General features: G+C 38.4%; 1 non-coding gene across 1 annotated transcript; it reads right to left on the bottom strand.

The window, feature by feature from the left end:
- Window positions 1–708: 708 nt before the first annotated feature.
- LOC117276273 (small nucleolar RNA R71) lies at window positions 709–815 on the bottom strand. Its single transcript, XR_004506517.1, has one exon. It is a non-coding gene; the product is annotated as a small nucleolar RNA R71 (small nucleolar RNA).
- Between the last annotated feature and the right edge of the window lie 5,138 nt (window positions 816–5,953).

Here is a 5,953-nt window from a genome sequence, read left to right as displayed (position 1 = left end):
ACGAACCACAAATTGAGAAACAACTGTGACAAATGATGAAGGAAAGAAATCTCCCCGAGGATATAGAAAAGGTTGGGCAATCCTCAACCAAAGAAAATATGGATGGAGATGATGATAATGTAGATTTGGCTATAAGAGAGGCAGCCCAACAACGAGAGAAAGCTGCAAGGGATGCTAAGGACCCGACTCTTAGAAATGCACAAATTGTCTATGAAGAAGAGAGAGCTCAGAGAATGGCTTATACTCAACCTCTGGTTATAAACCAATTCAGAAATATAGCTCCCGGTGTTGGGAGACCACTTGGAGATTATGCTAGACCAATCTACAACCAAGGCTTACCAAGTGTGAGACCACCTCTAGTTGCAGCTAACAAATTTGAGTTGAAGCAGGGGTTGCTTCAAACTCTGCAAAACAACTGTGTCTTCAGATGAAAGATGAATGAAGATCCAAACAATCATCTGATAGACTTCCTGGAGATTATGAACACCTTTCAATACAATGGTGTGTCATAAGATGTAGTCTATTTAAGGGCATTCCCCTTCATACTCAAGGATGATGCAAAGCACTGGCTTCGAAGCTTACTTAATGGGTCGATTAGAACATGGGATGAGATGACCAGAAAATTTGTTGATAAATATCTCTCATCATCTAAGACATGAGATGACCAGAAAATTTGTTGATAAATATCTCTCATCATCTAAGACAAGCAAGTTTAGAAGAGAAATCTATAACTTCTGCCAGAACGACACTGAAACCATGTTTGAAGCTTAGGAGAGGTTTAAGGAGATAGTGCAAAAGTGTCAACATAGTGGAATTGAACCATGGATGCAACTCTAGGACTTTTGGGATGGATTGACACCCACCACACGCAGAACATTGAGCAATGCAGATGGAGGCCCGTTGATGAAGAAGACTCCAGAGGAGATATTCATAATTCTAGATGAGTTATCTGAAGATGCAAATCAATGGCCCTATGAGATTATTGAAAGAAAAAGATCAATGGGTGTTCACCAAGTTGATGCTAATACATCTGTGCAGGTATAACTTGATGCTATGACCAAGGAAATAAGGAAGCTGACCTTAGCTTCAATACATAGTGAGCCCCACATAGCTTGTGATATATGTGGAAGAGGACACCCTAAGCATGAGTGTCAAGCCTCAATTGAGGAAGTTAATGTTGTTGGTAATTATAACTTAAATGTAATAGGTTAGAAGCACCCCGGTTGTTTGTGGAGTTTATCTGGGGGTAATGCAAATGCATGGAAACAAACACAACTCCAGATTCCAGGGACAAGGAGCCCCAGGCTTCCATAATCAGCAAAGGCAGTAGTTCCAACCTCAACAATCCAATCAGCCTAGGCTAGAAGTTCTGATGAAGTCCTTTATTGTCAAGACGGATGAGAGACTAGATGCAAATGGTGCAGCTATCAAAGAACTTGGCACAGGGTTGCAAAACTTGGAGAAGCAAGTTGGGCAAATTTTAGTTGTATTGTCTGAAAGAATCCAGGTACTCTGCCAGCTAATACTGAAAGAAACCCTAAAGAAATAGTGAATGTTGTGACATTGAGAAGCGGACAAGTGTTGAAAGATCCCATTCCATTCCAAAAAGAGGTGGTAGCTGAAAAAGAAAGTGGGGAGAAGCTGAAAATTAAAGTTGACAAGAAGAAGAAAGGCAAGAAGGGAACTGACAAAAAGAAGGAGGACACTTCGAGAAGGGAGGAAATAAATGAGGGTGAGCACATTCCTGGTCTACCATTTCCGCAAAATCTATATAGAGAAAAGCTGGATAAGAAGTTTGAGAGATTTCTGTATATGCTGAAACAGGTTAACGTAAATTTGCCATTCCCAGAAGTGCTCTCTCAAATGCCAGCTTATGGCAAATTCTTGAAGGAGATCCTCACAAAGAAGAGGAAGATAGAAGAGACCTCAGTGGTCAAGCTCACAAAGCATTGCAGCGCAATCTTGCAACACAAACTCCTACAAAAGTGTAGAGATACAGGGAGGTTTACTATACCTTGCTCGTTAGGCACTCGTAATTTTGATATGTCTTTGTGTGATTCTGGTACCTCAATTAATTTAATGCCTTTGCCTATTTATAGGAAGATGGAGAATGAGATTGGAGAGATAAGGTATGCACCAATATCTTTGCAGCTGGCAGACCAACCAACTATCATACCCGAGGGGATAGTGGAAGATGTCTTCGTTAGGGTAGATAAGTTTGTATTTCCTATTGAGTTTATAGTAGTGAAGATGGAGGAGAATAAGGAGGTCCCACTCATTCTAGGAAAACCATTCTTAGCGACGGGTAGATCAATATTGGACATACATGATAGAAAACTCATGCGTAGAGTGGGTGAGGAGACAGTGACTTTTGAGACAAATGTAGAAACGAGGGTGAAACAGGAAAAGCCAGCTGCAAGTGTTGAGTGGAAGGTGAAGAGTTCAAGAGATAAGGCTCCAGTGATTGAGAAAGATAAGTGTGAGGTGTATCCCTAGAAGGCTGAGAAGAAGTTGTCTGCATGGATGTGCGCACTAGTTCGGGCGAGAAGAATGGAGCCCGACTTTGATTCTAACTCCGACTAGATATTCAGGGAAGTTCCTCTACCTTATGCTTTTTAATTGTGTGTCATGGGGATATGCCACAACTTAAAGTGTGGGTTAGGGGATAAATGTATGTTGTATGTATATATGTTAGTTTAGTTTTTGTTTAGTAGGTTAGAGATAGAAAAAGAATTGAAAAAACATAAAACGTTTAAAATTTTCGATTTTTTCCAACGATGGATATCATTCGACAGATTTCTTAAGGGATTAAAGTCGAAAGAAAAAGATTTTCTTCTGTAGGGTAGTGTAATAATTCGTCCTTGGGTTTTCTTTGGGCCGCGGTTCTTTTCCAAGAGTTTTGTTTGAACCGGGTGTAGTTAGTTTTTAATTTTTGTTAGTAGTAGGAAACCTTGTGCTACGATTTGAATGGAAGACAATGTCTCTTATCATTTTTGTGCCTTGAGAATAGCGAGTGCTTTAGTTGTGACGCTTAAGCTTAGTTTTGACTCTTGTATCAGTACCTTAACGTGTATGATCTTAACTTTGCTTAACAACTTTGACCAGAGTGTCTTGATGATCCAATCTTGAGTGAGTTATGTGCCATGTGTGTGTGAGGTTTGTGTCATTCTGTGCATTGCATTTGATGTCTAGAACTTGCCCCATGTATTTGCAAAGCGAAATAGTGGTTTTATGCAGTCTTTGAAGTGATATAGGCATTTCTTTTTTTTGACAGATATATGTGTTTACCCACCTAATTGTTATGTATCTTAGTTAACCTCTTTGAGCCTGTGAACATGTTTCTTTGGAAACCACATTACAAATCTTATCCATTTGTTTGAATTAACCATCTATTTGAACCTTGTACCTCTCATGAGCACTTGAAATTGTTATGAACTGTGTAAAAGTTGGAGTGTAGGGTGATTGGTTTGGCTTTTGAGTGGAACTAGTGAAATAAGGAGAAAGGTGCACTGTTTTTAAAAAAACTGAGAGCCACTTGAATTGAAAAAGAAAAGGAAAAAATAATAATTGTATGGTTGTGAAAAATATTCTTTGATAGTGGTAACTCTTGATGTAATTATGCTTAAAGAAGTAGGGAGTTAAAATATATTGATGTGAATGTGGAATTTATGGTTTGACATAAGTGAGGGATTTTGAATGGTAAATTACATGTATTAAAGTACTTAGGGATGTGTAGTCACTCTTATATCCAAATTGTATCATACCCATCATGCAGCCTACATTACAACCAATCAAAGTCCTTATTAATCCTTGACTGGATGAGCTCAATTAGTAGACTAGTATACTACGGGCAAGCCTATGGTGCATCTTTTGTGGCATATGAATGTTGTTTCTGAGAGTGAGTGAATTCTTTCTATCTCGAGTTCGTAATTGTTCTTAATTTCTATTGTGTGTGGAACTAGTCTCGGTTGTTGTGTGAGGACACTTAATTCATGAAGGAAAGTTAATGTCATTGACCTATATGTTAGAGTAAGGGAGCGAGTTATAAATAATGCGTGGTGCATGTGAGTCAAATATTGAGGCTAGGATGTTACTCTATTGTGCTTATTCTATTTTAAATATTCTTAGTATGATGAGTTATGAGAGTTGTTTAAAAAGGTCGTGTCATTATAAAGTGTAGTTTGATTGCTCGAGGACGAGAAATGGTTTAAGTGTGGAGTGTTGATGGTAGGCTATAATCTCGTATTTTAGTCACCTATTGCACTCTAATTTACTGTACCTTAATTAAGTTTGAGCTTTAATCACTAGTGGTTTGCACTAATTATGTGTTTTATGCATTGTAGGAATGATACCGAGCTATATAGATGTTTTGGAATGCATTCGAGCTATTCTGGAGCTTTGACGTCTGAGTAAAAGCCAAAGGATTAAGTTGGAGACGTGTTCGGGGATCAATGGGCAATATTACACTTAACGGGAGAAACACATTACGAGCAAGAGGTCACCCAGGTGCGCGATCGTGCACTGGGCGTGCAAGTAGATCTATACACTATTCAAAATGCATGTCCATATGCGCGAGCACACCTCTAGGTGCGCGGCCGCGCACGTCCAATCCCGGAATTGTCCTATTTCGTGTAGGAAAAGGTGTGTTCGTTTGGGCCCGACCCTAATTGGTATATATACATGGAAAAATGGTATTTTTTTGATTTTTAACACATGTAAGACCTAAGGAGGCTAAGGAAGAGTTAGAGAAGTAAAATCACAAGGAGTTCATCATTCAATCCTCACTCAAGACAAGTGTTTGGATCGTTTTATATTTTCTTTTACTTTAAACATTCTTGTGATGAATTGCTCCATATCTATGGAGTAGTTCTCTTTAGGATTTGATGGATTTGGTGTATTGCTATTTGTTTGTGGATTATAACTCTAGTTTTTTATGTATTGAATCGTTTTGGATGATTTAATTGTTGCATCTATATTCATAGGTTCATGTAATCGAGAGAGACATAACTTGGGATATCTTTGCATTATCTTGTTGGATGAATTCATTAATTCTTCTTAGTAATCGAAAGAGGCTAGTTGAATTATTATTTAAACCTAGTTAGGAGGATAATCGAGAGAGGTTCTCCTGAAGACCAATCCACTATGAATTCTTGCATATCTTCACTTAGCTTAAATTGGTTCATATTGTGAGGTTGAGACTTAATCGAGAGAGGAGTTTCTACTAAACGTTTGAACTAATAATTGAGTGAATTTGAGAGACTCACTTGAACATTAGAAGTGAATTAACTAGAGTTAAATCCCAGATGTCATGCCCCAAACCTGGGGAGGCGTGGCTGGCACCCGAGGCCGTACTGGCCCAAGCGAACCACTCTGTAACTCATTTTATTTCCTTTAACTATCATGGGCCAACATGGCCACAACTTGTAATGTATAACTATAAGTGGGCAAACGCTGTATCATTGAACCATCGTTCTTAAAACATGAATACATATGGGCCGCCAAGGCCTCTGACACACTATACAAAATGAACCTTTGTCTACAAAACCTCTAAGATTATTTGATAATAAATTTGACAGGGTACCGGCCTACCCATAAGTCTGTAGCAAAACTCTGACACGATGACTCATAGACTCGGCTGCACTCGGAATGAGGTGGAGTCTTACCAATCCTTCGCTAAATGCTAACCTCGTCTACTATGAGGGCTCGTCAAACTGATTATCTATACCTGCAGGCATGAATGCAACGTCCCCAACAAAAGGACGTCAGTACGAATAATGTACCGAGTATGTAAGGAAGAACTAAAACATAACAATAAGTCAACTTTAATTAAAGACATATAAGAATCAACCCAAATCTCTGAAGTGCCACCTTATATACATACTTAGTATACACACACACACACATATATATATATATATATATATATATATATATATATATATATATATATATA

This window comes from Nicotiana tomentosiformis, chromosome 11 (assembly GCF_000390325.3).
Source record: "Nicotiana tomentosiformis chromosome 11, ASM39032v3, whole genome shotgun sequence".
NCBI lineage: Eukaryota > Viridiplantae > Streptophyta > Magnoliopsida > Solanales > Solanaceae > Nicotiana > Nicotiana tomentosiformis.
The sequence above is the reverse complement of the archived record's forward strand: the minus strand, read 5'-3'. Positions and strand labels throughout refer to the sequence as shown.